The sequence below is a fragment of the Caretta caretta genome, chromosome 2 (assembly GCF_965140235.1).
Source record: "Caretta caretta isolate rCarCar2 chromosome 2, rCarCar1.hap1, whole genome shotgun sequence".
In the NCBI taxonomy this organism is placed as follows: domain Eukaryota; kingdom Metazoa; phylum Chordata; order Testudines; family Cheloniidae; genus Caretta; species Caretta caretta.
In genome coordinates, this window is record NC_134207.1 from 202,597,491 (window position 1) to 202,618,227 (window position 20,737).

Sequence of the window (20,737 nt, forward strand, 5' to 3'; positions counted from 1 at the left end):
AGGTGACCAGAGACACAGTAAGAAAGCATATTTCTACATAGCTGGTGCCTTGCCTCTCTCTTTTCCTCACTCCCACCAAAAAAATCTGACAGACGTTGATTAGCCAGCTCACAATTTTCCACTGAAAAACACATCCATGCAGGTGATGTTTTTGCTCTATTTATAGGGCATGCTGCATGCCAGTTGTTTAACATATGGATTTTTGGGAGGGTATGCAGTAAAGAAAGAGGGAGGGAGAGTCCAAAGCATAGTTTTAAAAAATTAAACTTATTTTCCTTTCCACTAGTCTTTTTTTTCTCTTTTCTCCCCACTCTGATCTCCACTTCATCCTATGTCTGCGCCATTAGTCGGTGCAGTCTTTTTTGTAATTTCTTGTGGTACCCAGTACATAACCCACACATATCAGGTAACAACTAATAATTCATAAAGATTCTGGTGGCACTCGTGTGGGTTGGTTGCTGAGTCTATTCTCCCCAAAATGGAGATCTAGATGTACACTAAGGGAACTGTTCTAACGGATTAATTTAGAAATCTACTTACAGAAACTTTAAATCTAGAAAATAATCCATGTGTTTTCTTTGTTGAACACATTACATTTTATTTATTTCTCTTTCTCTAGGGGTTCCACAGAGCATTTTTTGTTTGCTCATGAAATACCTCTTTAGTTTCTTTATATGCTTAACAAAAATGTTACGTTATCTACTCAATACCTAATGAAACTGAAAGCTGAAATATAGAAATAATGCCTATATATTGAGTGCATGAATTATTGATTATATGCAGTTTATACAAATATTCTTACATATTACTGCATTCCTGTGTTTCAATATACATCTTGATATGTATGATTTCTAACAAGTATAAACATGTATTTAAGATGACAGTGAAGATTCAGAAGTATTTTAAGATTTCACTACTACTGTACCTGTACAACAATTTTTAAATAAATCCACATAATTCAATTTTACTTCACACTGAATAATAGCACTGTTTAGTGTAAGAATTCTTCCAAATTTAGGGCCAAATTTTACTCTCCATTACACCAGTGTAAATTTAAAGTAGATCAAAATAAATCAGTCTGAACTTATATCAGTGTAACTGAGAATAGAATTTGGCCTTTATATTATATTTTTCTGCTTTTCTGTTGCAGACACACAAACAACATGTTAATATTTGCAAATCAATATATGCACAATGTTCCCTGGCACAATGATACATACTGGAAAAAGATTACATAACATCCCTAATATACCTGCAACAGAAATATGGTTAGATTACTAGGCAAATACTCCACTGAAAGCCAAGAGTTTTTCCTGGGTGAAACTGTGTTTTATACCCTTCTCGTACACATTTTAAAAACATAGATAAGCTGCTTTTCTAGACTCTGGATTTTTCTACATGTAACCTTCTGGTTAAGCTTTATAATCTTCTGCAGAATGCAATAATCCTGGGAAGTGAGGTGAATGAGGATGGCAAGAGTTCAAAATGATTCAAAGCTAAAATTAGTAGTTAAGCATGGTCACTTATTCAATCTCAGCATTGTAATTACAATAATAATAATTAATAACAATAAAAACAGTTTGCCTTTGTATAGGACGGTTTATCAAAAAGTATTATGGGTTCAATTGTGGAAACCCAGTCCATGGGGCTACTCACAGGAGTGAGGGTTGCATAATGGGGTCCTATTTTATGTATAGATAATCCCAGATTTTAAAAAACTACATTAAGATGGAGTTAAAGTTTCATACAAGTAATTTAGGATAAAAGACAACAGATATTTTGCAATTATCCCCATAACAAGCATTATAATTCAGAAAATTCAGAATTAAATTGAAAAGAAATCCAAACTTTTTAAGATATGGAAATGCAAGTTAAGGTACCCAAACCACCTTATTTCTGATCTGTAGTGACACCATACAATAACTGCACAATTATGATTAATGAATATTAGTATTTGTGGAGCCGCAAATTAAAGTGATTTTTAAAGACATCAGATTTCTTCTGTTTTGGTCCCTTGGGGTGTCACTGCAGGACCCCTTGTGATAGGGCATCTCATTATTAAAAATAATGTGTAAATGTAGTAAAATGCAAGGATCTTGGGAAACAAGTAAAAAGAATTGGAAATGATCCTAAAGAGTGGAGATTATGATCTAATGGTGGTTAGTGAAACATGGTGGGATGAATGTCGTTATTGATGGATATAATAATCTACATCAAGAAGAGAAGAAAAAAGGAAAAATAGGTCACTATTTTTCCAAAAGTGTTTACAGTGCCCAGGAACTAACACACAACAGTGAGGAGTGTCAGGATGAGATTCTTTAGGTAAAGATACAAGGCATGAAAACCAAAGAACAAACAATGAACATCTGCTATAGCATACCATGTCTGACAGAGAAAAGGCACCCATTTTATCATTTCTGAACTTTGTATTACTTCGCAATGTTATGTGGCGCCTACATACCAAGGTTAGAAACACAACAGGTAGATGGATACCCAAGGGTTGGTCAAGGCAGTGTTTTCAAAGCTGCAGGGCACCATGCTCGGGAGAGATTTTAACTAAACAATATTTATAAACTCTGCAGCCAATATTCCAAGTAGAAAAGAAGTCAGCCTTAATCAGAGTTAAGGGAATAGGGGAGTATGAGGAAGAGCAGCTGCCATGGTTCTGCTAAAATCAGAGGGAGAGACCCTCCTTGGGTTTTGGGGAAGAACTACTCCTCCAGATCTCTCCCTTCCACCATTCCTGGCAAGGTGAATACTCACCAGGCAGAGGAAGCTGAAGTGTGTGTGGGGCGGGGTGGGGTGAGGGGAAGGGTTGGTTGCACATATGTGAAGGAAGTAGTATTGACTTTGCGGGCAGCAGTGGTAGTGGAATCAATTATCCAAAAGTGGTTCCAAAAATTCATGGCTGGAGCTTCATCACAATTTGCTTCGTTGATGCATGGATGCCTCGAATAGACAGGAGATGTCTATGAAATATCCTGCAAGGAAATGTAGGACAGACGCTATTCTCACAGTGTTTCTCTCTGGTTTAAAATTAAAAGTGTCATAGAAAGCACCTGAGAGAGACTGTTCTCTGACTATATTTTGCCAATATGGTTATGCAGTTTTACAGAAGAAGAACAACCCCTGTTGCTAGCCATTAAATAGAAGCACAGGGAGGCTATGTGGGTGGTTGCGTGGGTGGTGTCTCGTTCAGCAGCAGGGTTATTTAATCTGAAAACAGGAGCCAGACAGCCCCAGAAGTGTGTAAGAAAAATTAAACCTGAAAAAGGCTTGTAAAAAAGCTATGCAAGGGAGCACTGAGCAGTACTTCACAGTAGCAGTGGCTGCTAAATAGGCCATGCACACAAGCAGCTAAGAAATTTGCTCCCAGAAAATCTGCCAAACCCACCTTTGCTATGGGCTTGATACTGCCATATGCTGGCGCTCTCAGTCTGATCCAGCAAAGTATTTAAGTATAGGCTTAACTTGAAGTCCAACAGGACTATTCAAGTGCTTTGCTGGATTGAGCCAGAGCGCTCAGGAATAGCTGGAGGAATCCCATTTTGTTGAGTAGTGCTATTCGAATACAGGAGTTATGCTGGTTATGGGTTTATTGATTCAGTGGTGAACCACAGTGCAAGTCACAATTCAAATCCATTGAAGTGTTTTTATGCTTAAAAGGTGTTTTTGGTGCATGCTCATTATTACAGGATAGCAACCAGGAAGTTCAGATGTGGACAGACCTCACATGTAAGATGTGAAGAGGAAAGACTGGTAATACTGTATCTGGCAAGCAGAAGGCACACACCATCAGCTGCTTGGGATCTCTTATCAGAGCAATGGTGAGCCATTCTATGGTGCTGCTAAATGCATATAAACGGATAGGTGAAAATTTAATCTGGAAAAAATGGTTACCTACCTGTAACTGTTCTTTGAAATGCAATGCAGATGTGTATTCTACTTAGGTGTGTGCACACCCAGCACACTGGAGCCAGAGGGTGGCAATACCCCTAGGGTGGTACTCACCTCCTGTGGCACTAGCCCCCCCCCCCCCCGGCCATATAAGGGTAGTGTCTATCCGACCTCCTCAGCTCCTTCGCACTAAACATCAGAGGTACAGACTCTGATGCAGAGGGGATAGATCAGTGGTGGGCAACCAGTGGCCTGCAAGCTGCATGTGGCCCATCAGGGTAATCCACGAGACAGTGTTTACATTGACCGGCTGCAGGCACAGACACCCACAGCTCCCAGTGGCCATGGTTCGCCGCTCCCAGCCCATGGGAGCTGCGGGAAGTGGCACGGGGTGCAGGTTGCCCACCACTGGGATACAGGGTGGGCCGTGGAATACATGTCTGCATCAGATCTTGAAGAACAACAGTTACAGGCAGGTAAAGGGTTTTTTTTTTTTTTTTTTTGGAGTAGATGCAGCCATGTATTCTACTTAGGTGATTCAGAAGTAGTACTCACAGGCGGCAGGGCTCAGAGACTATTTAAACAAAGACTGCATCTGATCCCAAAGTCCACATTTGATCTGGAAGCAGCTGTAATGGCATAATGGTTTGTAAAACTATGCACTGAGAACCAAGTGGCAGCCCTGCCAATGTTCAATATAGGAATGTCACTTAGGAATGCTGTTGATGTTGCCTAGGCTCTTGTGGAATGGGTTCGCACCTTTTGAGAAGGTGTAGCCTGGGTTATGACATATGCTGTCATGATACAGAAGGTTATCCACCTGGAGATTATCTGTGAGAAAGACTACTTGACCCTTCATTTGGGCTGCATATGAGACAAACAAATGAGGAAAGGTTTGGTCCTATCTAGATAAAAACTAAATATCATCCGACATCCAGTTGGTGAAGATGCTGTTCCTTAGGTGAAGAACACTCATCAACATATAGCTTTGTTCAAGTGAAACTTGAAAACCACTTTGGATAAAAACTTAGTGTGTGGCCACAGGGTTACTAACTCTTTAGAAAACTGAATGTAAGGGGGCTCCACCAGCAAAGCCTGAAATTCACCCACTGTCCTTGCAGACGTTATCACCACAAGGAAGGTCATTTTCTGACACAGAAGGAAGAGAGAAGAAGTTGCCAGAAGCTTGAACGGATGCCTCATAAGAGCCACTAAGACAGTATTAAGGTCCCACAAAGCAATCAGCTCTTTATCCTGCGGGGGGAGACAAGTGACTCCTTTCAAGAACCTCACTACCATGGGGCTTGAAAACACTGACTTCTCATGGATGGGTGGATGAAATGCTCGCTACCAGGTGGACTCTCAATGAACAAAACACAAGATCAGAAGACTGAAGATGTAACAGGTACTCCAATATGTCCTGGATACAAGGCAGCTTTGGATGAAGTTCCCAGGCTAACACCAATATGAAGAACCATTTCCAGTTGGCCCAATAGGTCACTCGTGGATGTCTTCCTACTATTGGGCAGGAGTTGCCACACCACTTCCAAACATTGTTCCTCCTCCTCATCTAACCATGCAGCATCCATGCTGTGAGATGCAGTGACTTGAGCAGTGGATGCAAAACCTAACTACGATGCTGAGTCAGGAAGTCAGGATGAAGAGAAAAGGATCTGGGAGACCAAATCTGTAACGTGAGGAGGTCATAGAACTAACATTCCCTTAGCAACACTGGAGCAATGAGAATGAGCTTGGCACAGTCCAGTTTCAGCTTGAGAATGACCTCATAGATTCACAAAAACAACAAGGAGTATGGTGGCACCTCAAAGACCAACGGATTTATTTGGGCATAAGCTTTCCTATCTCTACTTGCAATACCTTGCCTGATGCATCCTAGGATCGCATTGGCCTTTTTTACGGCTGCATCACATTGGTGGCTCATAGTCATTCTGTGATCAATCTATACACCCAGGTCTTTTTCCTCCTCTGTCACATCTAATTGATACGTCCCCAGCAAATAGCAAAAATTCATTTTATTAATCCCTAAATGCATGACCTTATACTTTGCACTATTAAATTTCATCCCATTTCTATTACTCCAGTTTTCAAGATTGTCCAGATCTTGTATGATATTCCAGTGCTCCTCTGTATTGACAATACCTCTTAATTCTGTGTCATATGCAAATTTTATCAGCACACTCCCACTTTTTGTGCCAAGATCATTAATAAAAAAGTTAAAAATCAATCTCAAAATCAACCCCTGAGGAACTCTATTAACCTCACTCCAGCTTGACAGTTCACCTTTCAGTACGACCCGCTGTAGTCTCCCCTTTAACCAGTTCCTTATCCACCTTTCAATTCTCATATTAATCCCCATCTTCTCCAATTTAATTAATACTTTCCCCTGCAAAACTGTATCAAATGTCTTACTGAAATCCAGGTAGAGTAGATCTACTGCATTTCCTTTGTCTAAAAAAATCAGTTATCTTCTCAAAGAAGGAAATCAGGTTGGTCTGGCATGATCTTCCGTTTGAAAAACCATGTCGTATTTTATCCCAATTTCCATTTACTTTTCTCTCTGTAACTACTTTCTTTTTCAAAATTTGTTCCTGGGATGATTGGAATTGGAGGAAAAGTGCCGATTTCCAGCTCAGGTGAAAAGCATTAGTCATGGAGCCCAGACTGAGATCCTTTCAGGGGCAAAACAGCTGGCATTTCTTGTGGTCTCTCATGGGTGAACAAGTTGATTGTCAGGATGCCCCAAACTGCAAAAATAGACTGCAAGATGCTGGGGTTCAGGGAGCATTCATGATTCAGGGAGTAATTTTTGTTGCGGTAATCCACCAGGTGATTCTGGATCCCAGGTAAGTGATGGGCCACGGGATTAATATTTTCCTCAATGAAAAACTGCCAGAGCCTGATCGCTTCCTGACATAGCACATTGGAGCGTGATCCCCGGTCTGTTCACATAATACATCATAGTGGTATCGTCAGTAAGGGTGAGCATTGCCAAGTGCCTGATGTGATCTTGAAAGGCCTGACAGGCATTGTAAATGGCACGAAGCTCCAGGATATTGATATATAGAGAAGCTTCCTGTTCTGACCACAGGCTTGATCTTTCAGTTCATCTCTCCCCAACCTATTAAGGTGGCATCAGTGACAACAGGGACCGAGTGAAGGGAACACCCTGACACACCTTGCCCGGAACCATCCACCAACATATGGAGCCCATAATTGGCAGATGAATTCGGACCAGTCTGTACAAGGGATGACAATTCAGATAATGGACTAATTTCAGCCACATCTGAAGAGGACGTAGACCCAGCCTGGCATGTTGGACTACCTCTGTGTATGCAGCCATATGGCCTAGCAACCTTAGGCATACTCAGGCTGTGGCTGAGTGTTGAGATTGCAGCTCCAGACATAGGGGGCTAATCACCTGGAATTGCTCAGTCAACTGAAACACTCTTGAACTGACAGAGTCTATCAGGACCCCAATGAACTTGATTCTTTGAGCTGTCTAGGATGAGACCTAGATGACCAAGTAGGTGTAGTGTGAAATGGACATGAGAGAGGACTTCTTCTCTGGACTTTCCCCTCAGTAACCAATCATTCAGATATGGGAAGATATGAAGTTCTCTCTTCCTGAGATACACTATTACCATCGTCATGAATTTGGTAGAGAGTTGGGGAATGGAAGACAGGCTGAAGGCACCAAGGTGTACTGGTAGTGGTGGCCAGCTACAACAAGCCTGAGGAACCTCCTGTGGCTCAGGAGGATTGCTACATGGATATAAGTATCCTACAGGTCCAGGGCAGAAACCAGTCATTGTGATTTAAGTCAGGGAGGATGGTTGCTAGGGCAACCATATGGAATCTCAAGTATCTGAAGTATTTGTTGAGATCACGGAGGTGTAGAATAGATCTCATCCCTCCCTTGGGCTTGGGAACCAGGAAGTACTGGGAGTTGAACCCCTGCCCCTCATGCTGCAGGGGGATCTCCTCTACAGCTTCCACAACCAGTAGAGACTGAATCTACTTAAAGATCAGTGTCTCATGAGAGGGATCCCTGAAGTGTGTGTGGGGGGGGGGGGAGCAAAGGGGTGGGGAGCAGGGATGGAGAGGAACTGTATGGCATAACCAAATCTGATGGTGCTTAGGACACTGTTGTCCATGGTAATTGAGTCCCAAACACTGTAAAAAGGAGCCAGCCTGTCCCCCAAACAGAGGGGATAGGGAAGGAGAGGTCATCACTGGCCACTGTCCTGGAAACATAAGTTAAAATGGGTGCTTGCTGGATGCCGGGGGAGGAGGGGAGAGGGAAAGGGGGAAGCTGATAGGTTAAACCCAGAACCAGAGGACCTTCTTCTCTAGGAACTGTGTGGCTTCTGTGAGTAGTACCATTGCCTTACAGGACAGGAGAACTGTACAAAAAAAAATGCCGTGGGCAGTATTGCTGCTGACTGCTGTAGTGGAATCTCTTCGCAGCCGGAGTACACACTCCCAAAGAATGTAATGTAAATCAGGAGTCTCTTAAAATGTGCTGGTTTTCATCATTTTTTTCTGAAAACAAAACCCATCTATCAAACAGTAAATCCTCAATGATCTGCTGCACAGCTGGTACAATCCCTTAATTCTGCAGCCCTGAGGCCCCTCCTCATGGTCACAGCAGATGCCATTATTCTGGACATAGCATCCGCCATGTCCAAAGCTAACTGCAATGAAATCTTGGCCACCTTATGGCCTTCCACAATGAATGCCAAAAACTCTTCCTTGGAGTGTTCTGGCAGCTTGTTTGCGAACTCAGACATGGCCACCCAATTAACAAAAAGTCATATGTAGAGCGCAACACCTGCTAGTTTAACATGCACATTGGCAGGGAAGAAGAGGTATAAACCTTCCTCCCCATAAAGTACATTTTCTTGGACTCTTTGTCCATAGAGGTGGTCTGATACTTTCCCTGCCATGCCCTGTCATTTGCTGCAGTAACCACCAGAGAAGTCCTCAGTACCTTGCTTGGGAATGAAGTACGGTTTCTCTGAACACTTATGTGGGAGGCAATTAAGCTGGAGTATTCCAGAGGGCCTTTGCATGCTCCAGAAAAGCACCATCTCTCCCTTGGGCTTGGGAACCAGGAAATACTGGGAGTAGAACCGCTGTCCCTGACGCTGCCCGGGGACCTCCTCTACAACCTCCAGAACTAGTAGAGACTGAATCTGCTGGAGGGCTTTTATGTGGGAGGGCTTCTGTCCCTGGAGCTGATAAGTGGAGAATGTCCAACAGCTTATGTGTATTCTTCTGCGGGAATTCTGCCTGGATACCCAAGGTAGCAGCCATATGCCTTAAGAGGTCTCGGTAAGCCTTAAAGGCCTCTAAAGGAGAGGGAGATTCCAGTACAGTAGAATCAATTGGCAGGATGAGGAGGCAGTTTGCTGCACCAACAATGGGTCCCGTTCTTGCACCACAGGATCTAGTCAGAACGGCCCTGGAGGTCCAGGAGAAACGAGTTCAGTGGTTGCTTGCAGTTGAGATCGTTTGGGAGTGGGAGCCATTGTTGGGATTGGTGATCTTGCCCCACAGCAGGTCAAGGAGTGAGACCTCAAGGAACGAGGAGTATCCCAAGGAGGCGACCTGGCATATGGATAAGGCATTGGTGGCCAGCAGGTACCACTTGTGCTTAAATTTAAATACGTGCTCAAGTGCTTTGCTGGATTGGACTGGTGTGTTCGAGAGGAGAGACGTCAGAGGCTTTAATTTCCAAGATAAGACATCTGTTTTACACTACAGAGATGTGGCTCATAAGCAGTTTTATTTTGAACTGTAGGTTTTGATGTTTTCAGTTCTTCCAGAAAAGCAATGTTATCCCATCTAACTTCTTCCATATTGATCACAAGGGCAGGGAGATCAGCAGATCAAGTGAACAGAAACACTAATGACTCTGATGACAATCATTCTATTAAGCTTATTAAGTGAAACTGAAATATCAGAAAGTGGGAAGAGCTGCACAATCTTCAACTACTATGGTGGATAATTGTGTTGGAAGAACACAACAGTAGCACAAAGCAGATCCTTTGCCATACTGATTTTCAAAGAACAATAATTTGACCAACATGTTTGGTTACATGATAAATAAAATGACTGCCTGCCTACCCATCCACCACTCTCAGTTCTGAAAGAGCTTTTAAATTTTCAGGAGGTTGAAGTTTATGACAAAAGAATACCACTGGAACTTGATACTTTGGGGAAACTAACCATTAAAGGTTAACGTGCCCTACAAATAAGATGCCAGTTTCTCAGAAAGCAGAGAATTAGGCATTCTTTCTAAGACCACTGGCTATGCACATCTTATAGTTATTTTTCTTTTCTGCATAAATACGTTGCTTTACTCCTTCTCAGATTCAGATTTCTTTATGCCACTGGCAAACTTTACTAACTTTACTACACTGAGATGTGATGTTCCTGACAGAGAAGGAATCTACTGCTTTTCTGTTCTGAATCTACAGTCTTTATTATTGTGTATAATATATTTTGTGGTAACACTGTACAGCCCCAATCCTTCTCTCTTTTTCACAGACCCAGAATTTTCGTTTTAAACAGTAAACTCTGCCAATCTTGAGGAAAAAGCTCTCCATGAAAGACAGGATGGTATTTTTAGTGCTACAAAAGAAATGGATTCATATTAATTAAATATCCTGTCTGCAAAAATAGATTTCTAAGTTCTCAAGCAAGCCATCTTTCCCTTCACAATGTGACACATATTGATAATGCCCTGCTGAATCAAAGACAGAGAACACATGCTTTCCAAACTGGTTCTTATTTTCCTTTGGGACTTCATTAAAGCTTGAGAAATGGCCAAGTATCTGACTTAGATAGTACTCTGCTCTATATAAAGTCTATGGACAGTACATAGAAGACACAGAAAATCTCTGTCACATGACAATTTGATTTTAGCTATGAAATAATTTAACTGAAGTGAATGATGGCCTGATTTATGTCTAATGCCACAGTTCCCGCTAACCAATGAGAAGTTCCTAGCTGTCTTAAAATTATTACATATGCTTAAAAACATTTACAAGTTTCTCTTTCACTAGCAAATACCTAATAATCTAGCAAAGAAAACAGAGGGGCAGAATATATACCATTTTTGTAAAGACACTTTTTTAGTTAAAATTTTGCTTTGCCAAGAATACATAAAAGGAGGACACAATGACCCTGCTAGAACAGGCTGGGTTCTGATAACATCGCAAGCCATTTGAGGATTGTTGTTTCTAGCAATATCAGCAGAACCCATTGAGGCCTTTATCTCCCCATTTCTATAGCTCTCCATTTCTCTCTCTCTCCTTAGAGGCTGAGATAGTGTTGTGGTTTCTATTTCTTGTATTTAGGAGTTTTTTTGGATTTTCTTCCTGGATTGTTCAAGCTACGTTTTCAGCCCTTCCATAATGGGAAGGCTACAGTTTCTACTTGAAAATGTGGGAGATCCTATTATACATCTTTCATTTCTCAGAGATAATCCTCTGCTGCTTCCTCAATGACTGCTCTTTTATCTTCCATAGAAGGAAATAATCTCTTGGTCATTAGCACCAGCTGCTTGGGGGAAAAGGGTGTTGTAGAAGTTTCTTTGCTGAATTTTATTTCATGCTGGTTGGTACACTTGGTTTTCAGATTATTTTCTGTTTTTATCTCAGCCATCCTCTTTTCTTGATTATATTTTAATCTAGTGTGGTTCTGTGAGGGTATGGGCATGGGGGGAGGGGGAGAACGGGATGCTTAGCTTTATTGTTCCCCATTCTAAATATCCTAAAATCATGAAAATCACTCTCATGGATTAAGAGTTATTTTGTCCATAAGACTGTCAGCCACATATATTATAATACATGGAGGATAGTTCTGACAGGTAAAAAGACCAAGATTTTCATAATAGACTGGTGTTGGGTGCCTCCAATTTTTGGTTATCCAGCTTGTCAAAGTTCCTTCCCCATTCTGAACTCTAGGGTACAGATGTGGGGACCTGCACAAAAGACCCCCTAAGCTTATTCTTACCAGCTTAGGTTAAAAACTTCCCCAACTTGCCTTTTCCTTGAACCCTATGCTCCCACCACCAAGCGATTTAAACAAAGAACAGGGAAAGAGCCCACTCGGAGACGTCTTCGCCAAAATATTCCCCCAAGCCCTTACACCCCCTTTCCTGGGAAGGCTTGAGAATAAACAAGTTGAGCACAGACCAACTTGGGTTTCTTAGGACCCTAAGAACCCAATCAGATTCTTAAAAAACAGAACTTTATTAGAAGAACAAAACAAAGATAAAAGAAACACTCTGTAAGATTAGAATGGAAGATAATCTCACAGGCAGGCAGATTCAAAACATAGAGAATCCCGCTAGGCAAAACCTTAAGTTACAAAAAGACACAAAACAGGAATATACATTCCATTCAGCACAGAGTATTTTACCAGCCATTAAACAAAAGGAATTCTAACACATTTCTAGCTAAATTACTTCCTAACTTAAGAGTTTCTGAGACTGCACTCCTGATCTGTTCCTGGCAAAAGCATCACACAGACAGACAGACCCTTTGTTTCCCCCCGCTTCCGATTTGAAAGTATCTTGTCTCCTCATTGGTCATTTTGGTCAGGTGCCAGCAAGGTTATCTTAGCTTCTTAACCCTTTACAGGTGAAAGGTTTTGCCTCTGGCCAGGAGGGATTTTATAGCACTGTATACAGAAAGCTGGTTACTCTTCCCTTAATTTTTATGACCCGGCTAGAGCAGGGATCGGCAACCTTTGGCACGCGGCCTGCCAGGGAAAGCCACTGGAAGTCCAGGAATGTTTGTTTACCTGCTGCGTTTGCAGGTTCGGCCGATCGCGGCTCCGACTGGCTGTGGTTCACCGTCCCAGGCCAATGGGGCTGCAGGAAGCAGCAGCCAGCACATCCCTCGGCCCGTGCCACTTCCTGCAGCCCCCATTGGCCTGGAGCCAGTGGGAGCCGCGATCTGCTGAACCTGCAGACATGGCAGGTAAACAAACTGGCCCAGCCCACCAGGGGCTTACCCTGGCAGGCCGCATGCCAAAGGCTGCTGATCCCTGGGCTAGAGTGACTTTAAAATGGCCTGGTTTTCTGAACGTGCCAATAACCCACCCTCTGAAAATTAAACCTACTTAAAGTGTCTCAGGTAGAAACCAAGGCACCAAAAATCACCAGTCCCTTTTGGAAATCTTGCCCAAAGTCATTTTTAACCAAATTTAATAGGGCAGGTTTTACTAAATAAATAATTCCCTTAGTTCATGATTTCGGTTGTATGCAGATATATGGAATTATGTGATAAAGCAAGACCAGTGAAGAGTCATTAACAATAAAATAGTTATGAGATGCATTAAAACTGCTCTCCACTTACTAGACCAAATTCAGCCCTTAGTTTCAGCAATCACACCAAAGGGCTTCACATGTAAAACTGAGGATTGGATTGGGTCTATTTGTAATGATAAAAACTTATGAACAGAAGCACATACACTCCTCTTTGCCAGGGTCAAAAGCAGTGCTTGGGAAATTTGGAATGATAAAGAATACAGTTAAAATTATATAGGAGATTTACACAGGATAAAAATACACCATTAAGATGAGAATGGCCAAACAAACCTAACATGGAACACTCAGTCTACAGAATACCATGAACAGGACAAATTTATCTTTCCTGTTTATTGGTCTTCTCTAATAGAGATATTCACTACTTGGTAGTTTGGTCCATTCCACCATAGAGGTATGCTCATGCAAACTCCTCGCTTGGACCACAACCCTGCAACTGCTTATACCTTTGTGGAATCCCACCGAAGTCAATGGGGCTGTGTACAAGGGCAATGGTTTGCCCTTATGTATCCCACTAGTGAGATGGAATGTATGGTACCTAAATTGAGCCAGTTAAAAGCCTGACTGGTCATTTGGACAATCCACTGGTACTCCCTAGCCTCAGATTTTCTGTGAGAACATCATTCAGCCTTGAGTATTAAAGGCAGTCTTTGAAACCAAATTCTCTTCTATGTGCACTGAGATTGCTCCGGAGTTCTCATCTGCTCTCTCTTGCTACAACTGATATCGGGTGCAAGAAAAACAGATGGACAGCAAGACCAACATTGGATGAGTAAAAGTAACCCTGGAAAGCTTATTTACTTAGGTACACAGTGAAACAACACTTTCAAGTAGCCTAAATGGGTAGAGCGTGATCATTTTCTTAGTAGGGCCACCCAGGAGCACTAAGCAAGCATAAAGTGTTATTAAATGTGATAATTTGCTGAAAGCGCAGAATTATTACAGAGTCAGAGTGATGACTGATTTATCTTCAGAGTTGCAAAAATATTTTGCCCATTCTTATCAGTTTCCACATGAGATTCAAGACTGCAACTGGTTTGACTCTGCTTATCTAAATATTTACAGTATATCAAGCCTTTTTTTAAAAAGCAAATTAGTTTCTGATAAATTAACATTTCTTGGGAATTATTACTCCTGGCTAATTTTAAAGGTTTCCTAGCAGCACTCCTTCTTGATTATCACAGCTCATAGTTACATCCAAAAAATATCTACAACCTGTTAATCTTCAAGGTACTCGTTTAATGCACTAGCTTTCTATCTCAGGAGATGTGGATCCAAATTTAGATGATCCCCTTTAAACAAACATATTGTGCACAGTCAGAGGGTAAGAAGTTTTCCATGGTACCTATTGCACTACACAAAACTTAAGCATAATTAAAATATCTCCATGCAGTATGAATCATTTAGAGGGTCATACTGGTGCTGCTTTGTCTCAAAATTTTTTTTATCACTGTTACATGACAAGGAGAGTCACTTTCTTCTAATTCTAAATAAGCAGAATTACCCCTAATGCTACTTTCTCTCTGCCTCACTGAAGAGCATCTGGCTAGGACTTTCTGTAGACCCATAGAATCATAGAAGATTAGGGTTGGAAGAGACCTCAGGAGATCATCTAGTCCAACCCCCTGCTCAAAGCAGGACTAACCCTAACTAAATCATCCCACTCAGGGCTTTGTCAAGCTGGGCCTTAAAAACCTCTAAGGATGGAGATTCCACCACCTCCCTAGGTAATCCATTCCAGTGCTTCACCACCCTCCTAGTGAAATATTTTTTCCTAATATCCAACCTAGACCTCCCCCACTACAACTTGAGACCATTGCTCCTTGTTCTGTCATGTGCCACCACTGAGAACAGCCTAGCTCCATTCTCTTTGTAACCCCCCTTCAGGTAGTTGAAGACTGATATCAAATCCCTCCTCACACTTCTTTTCTGTAGACTACATAAGCCCATTTCCCTCAGCCTCTCCTCGTAAGTCATGTGCCCCAGCCCCCTAATAATTTTTGTTGCCCTCCACTGGACTCTCTCCAATTTGTCCACATACTTTCTCTAGTGGGGGGCCCAAAACTGGACGCAGTACTCCAGATGTGGCCTCACCAGTGCCAAATAAAATTGGAATAATCACTTCCCTCCATCTACTGGCAACACTCCTACTAATGCAGCCCAATATGCCATTAGCCTTCTTGGCAACAGGGGCACACTGTTGACTCATATCCAGCTTCTCGTCCACTGTAATCCCCAGGCTCTTTTCTGAAGAACTGGCATTTAGCCAGTCAGTCCCGAGCCTGTAGCAGTGCATGGGATTCTTCCGTCGTAAGTGCAGGACTCTGCACTTATCCTTGTTGAACCTCATCAGATTTCTTTTGGCCCAATCCTCCAATTTGTCTAGGTAAGTCCGGACCCTATCCTTACCCTGCAGCAAAGCTACCTCTCCTCCAGCTTAGTGTCATCCATGATCTTGCTGAGGGTGCAATCCATTCCATCATCCATTAATGAAGATGTTGAACAAAACCGGCCCCAGAACCAACTCCTGGGGCACTCCGCTTGATACTAGCTGCCAACTAGACATCAAGCCATTAATCATTACCTGTTGAGCCTGACAACCTAGGCAGCTTTCTATCCACCTTACACTCCATTCATCCAACCCATACTAATTTAACTTGCTGGCAAGAATACTGTGGGAGACCATATCAAAAGCTTTACTAAAGTCAAGGTATATCACGTTCACCGCTTTTCCCATATCCACAGAGCCAGTTATCTCATCATAGAAGGCGATCAGGTTGGTCAGGCATGACTTTCCCTTGGTGAATCCACGTTGACTGTTCTCGATCACCTTCCTCTCCTCCAAATGCTTTCTTGAATACCTGCTCCATGATTTTTCCAGGGACTGAGGTGAAGCTGAGATTCTCCTTCTTCTCTTTTTAAAAGATGGGCACTAGATTTGCCCTTTTCCAATCATCCAGGACCTTCCCTGATCGCCATGGGTTTACAAAGATAATGGCCAATGGCTCTGCAATCACATCAGCTAACTCCCTCAGGACCCTCGGATGCATTGCATCCGGCCCCATAGACTTGTGTATGTCCAGCTTTTCTAAACAGTCATTAACCTGTTCTTTCACCACTGAGGGCTTCTCACCTACTCCCCATACTGTGCTGCCCAGTGCAGCAGTCTGGGAACTGACCTTGTCTGTGAAGACCGAGGCAAAAAAGAGCATTGAGTACTTCAGCTTTTTCCACATCATTTGTCACTAGGTTGCCTCCCCCATTCACTAAGGGTCCCACACTTTCTCTGACCTCCTTCTGGTTGCTAACATACCTGTAGAAACCCTTCTTGTTGCCCTTCACATCTCTTGCTAGCTCATCTCCGATTGTCCTTTGGCCTTCCTGATTACACCCCTGCATACTCAAGCAATATTTTTATACTCCTCCCTAGTCATCTGTCCAAGTTTCCATTTCTTGTAAGTTTCCTTTTTGTGTTTAAGCTCACCGAAGATTTCTCTGTTAAGCTAAGCTAGTTGCCTACCATATTTGCTATTCTTTCTGCACATCGGGAAAGTTTGTTCCTGCACCCTCAATAAGGCTTCTTTAAAATAGAGCCAGCTCTCCTGGACTCCTTTCCCCCTCATATTAGCCTCCCAGGGGATCCTGCCCATCAGTTCCCTGAGGGAGTCAAATTCTGCTTTTCTGAAGTCCAGGGTCTGTATTCTGCTGCTCTCCTTTCTTCCTTTTGTCACAATCCTGAACTCGTCCATCTCATGGTCACTGCTGCCCAGGTTGCCACCCACTTCTATGTCCCCTACCAATTATTCCCTGTTTGTGAGCAGGTGGCCAAGAGAAGCATGGCCCTTAGTTGGTTCCTCCAGCACTTGCACCAGGAATTTGTCCCCAACACTCTCCAAAAACTTCCTGGATTGTCTGCTGTATTGCTCTCCCAGCAGACGTCAGGGTGATTGAAGTCCCCCATGAGAACCAGGGCCTGTAATCTGGAAACTTCTGTTAGCTGTCTGAAGAAAGCCTAGTCTACCTCATCCTCCTGGTCTGGTGGTCTACAGCAGATGCCCACCACAATATCACCCTCATTGCTTTCGCCTTTAAACTTAACCCAAAGACACTCAACAGTTTCATACTGGAGCTCTGAGCAATCATACTGCTCTCTTACGTACAGTGCAACTCCTCCACCTTTTCTCTCCCACCTGTCCTTCCTGAACAGTTTATACCCATCCATGACAGTGCTCCAGTCATGTGAGTTACCCCACCAAGTCTGTTATTTCAATCACATCATAGTTCCTCAACTGTGCCAGGACCTCCAATTCTTCCTGCTTGTTCCTGCATTTCTGTACAGGCACCTAAGATAACTAGCCGATTGCCCTAATTTCTCAGTATGAATCAGGAGGCCTTCCCAGTTGCACCCTCCTCCTTCTGTTTCCTCCTAGTATCCCACTTCCCCACTTACCTCCGGGCTTAGGTCTCCATCCCCCAGCGAAACTAGTTTAAAGCCCTCCTCACTAGGTTAGCAAGCCTGCCTACGAAGATGCTCTTCCCGCTCTTTGTTAGGTGGATTCCATGTCTTCCTAGCAATCCTCCTTCCTGGAACAGCATCACCTGGTTGAAGAATCCAAAGCCCGGTCTCCAACACTACCTGTGCAACTACGCATTTATCTCCACAATTTGATGGTCCCTACCTGGACCTTTTCCTTCAAGGGGGAGGATGGATGAGAACACGACTTGCACCTCAAACTTCTTTATCCTTCTTCCCAGAGCCACGTAGTCTGCAGTGACCTGCTCCAGGTCATTCTTGGAAGGGTTTGATGAGTCTCAGCAGAAACTCCGTCACATCCTGAATTATAGCTTCAGGCAAACAGCACACTTCTCGAGTTTCCTGGTCTGGATGGCAGATGGATGACTCCATCCCCCTTAGGAGGGAGTCCCCGACCACCACCACCCATCTCCTCCTCTTGGGATCCATCCCACCTGGCTTCCTGTTACAGACTGAAAGATTTCCCCACAGGTCTAATTCCCTAAGGGATCAAACTAACTGATTTTTCAGTGGCCAAACCAGAAAAAAAAAAACCTGGTTCCTTGCAAACTGGAACTGAATTTGTTTTGGTTTTTCCTGCCAAAATGACAAAAAAAAATTTGTTCGAGTGAACGAAACATTTCAAAAGTTGTTTCAAATGGACATTTTCTGAACAAATGTTTCAAATTGACATTTCATTTGCAAAATGTCATTTTGAAAGGATGTGTCGAAACGGTTTATCCTGAAAATGTTGAAAAAAAACAAACCCATCCTGGCATTTCTGACTTTTTTTTCCCCCAGCTGAAAGTCTTTGCCAAATTTAACCCAAATTCCTAAAAAATACATTTATGGCAAATTTACAGTGCTCAAAAAAAAAATTCACCCAATTCTAGTTATAAGTAAAAGTAAGTTCAGTCATCTGAGAGAATTGGTGGACTTTTCTTCAGGTGTGCTTCGTGATGGTGCATATGTTGTCAGTCAGGATTGAGATACACTGGCAAGTCATCATGGGAAAAGTCAGGCTACTCTTGCCAGCAGTATGCCTGGCTCTGAGTACTGCTATTAATCCACTTTCATGAGCATCAAACTCAGTTTTTATGAGTACCAAATTTTCCATCATGTAAAACATAGGGGAAGAGAGAGAAAGAGAAAATAATAAGGTAACAAAAGAAGTGACTGGTTCAAATAAATTAAGGATCCTCTAAACGAAGAAGGAGAAAATCCTACAAAACTAAAATTTCCCATAAAGTTCTGGAGGTATCATTACATTTTAAACCTGCTTGGAAAACAGTATTTGTTTAGAAGGACGGAAAAAAAATCTTGATACATCCAACAATGCGTTGAATTCCATTATCATAAGCATTACTCTTGCAATGACATTGTAGCACAGAAAACACCAATTGGTTGAGGCTGTGAGATCATGCCTATAAGCACTGCTCTTGGATGCTCCTTCTGAGTATACTGAGGGAAACACATCACCCAGAAGGGGGTGAGAGGGTGTGCTGGCTTTCAGTGGGGGCCAGGTGAGGACGGGGGTGGGAAGAAGAACCTGTCTACCACCCCATCACCTCAAAGGAGAAATGGATTGTGCCTAATTTGATAGGGCTTTAATAGGGTTATATGGATACAATATGTATAATAATTTACAAACTTGCCAGTATCCTGAAAAGTGTGAAATATTTTTATATAGGGATGTGTGAACCCATACAAGAAAGAAGAGGAAAGCCCAAATTTCAGCCACAATCTTGAAGTGAACCCAATTCCCTTTTCTAGATTGAGATGGTATCTCAAACTCCTCCCCAACCCTCAAGAGGCCTGTTGGCTTCACTTTGCCAACATTCTTCTACCGTTTGCAGCAAACATTTGGCCATAATATGCTGGCTCAGTTGCTGTCTTAGTCACAATGAGTTCTGGGGCTTCCCAGGAGCTGCAGGGATGAGAGAGCACAATGCATTTTAGGGCACAAGTTCTTGGGCATGCCTAGATATTAAGTTTAAATATTGTCAAAATACAACATTGACAATCAGCACTGCTAGAGAGAAACCCTGGTCCAAAGTTCTCCCTTGCTTTAGGGCATAAAGCTGTCTTATCGCAGGCTATGCCATGCACAGGCTAACATGCTGCAGAACTGAGCTCCACAGGGACTTTCTGTGCAGGCAGTGGATATGGGCAGGATGAGGACACGATACTGTTTGGGTCCATACACTGTGCATCCATTGGTCCCTGGCCCCATGAAATAGTTGAGCAGTAGGCCACATCCCCTTCTTCCCCTGTACTGTGCAATAGCTGCCACAATCCACATGCCTGAGAGCTGCTATGGGATTGGGTGGATGAGTCTGTTTGTCCACATAGTATAGTTCATGCAGATATCTATGGAAATATTTGGACTAAGACCCAGATCTCCTGATCCCGAGTCACGTGCTTTAGGTTACCTCAGGCTTCATTCTATGGAGTCACTGTGAAGCCTCACAAAATCAGAGAAATTCAGATAAACACCTAACTTTATGAACGCTTAAGTGAACGAAACCTTTGAATCTCTTGAACTTTGTCCATCACTATTTTCTACCTAGTGTACTTGTTTTTGTGGTTATTTAGACTCAGATAAACACTTCCTCTTACCTAGGAGATTTTATACACTTATATGTTGAACCACAAAAGGTGAGTTGTCTCCAAATGTTTTAATTATTAAACTGTTAGTATAACTGAAATTGTGTAGCAAACTATAAAGGGTTTTGGTCAATCCATTTTGTGGTCCTTAGCAATGTCCTTAGCTTCTTCCTTGCAAGCACAGGTTGTACAACATACTGATTTTCTGCATAGTCACATACCTATGAAGTCCTGGATTAAACAGCAAAATATATTTATTTGCACTGCTTTGAAAAATAGTCGTTCACATAAGAGCTCATTTCAAGACTGGGTAGCACTGAAAATTTTTAAATGTGAAATGGAGAATTCAGTGAGCTATG

At 42.5% G+C, this 20,737-nt stretch overlaps 1 protein-coding gene across 1 annotated transcript in view; it reads right to left on the minus strand.

Moving 5' to 3' along the window:
- The window catches only part of KCNH8 (potassium voltage-gated channel subfamily H member 8), a 386,604-nt gene that overhangs the window by 39,263 nt on the left and 326,604 nt on the right, over positions 1–20,737 (minus strand). The window lies entirely within an intron of this gene.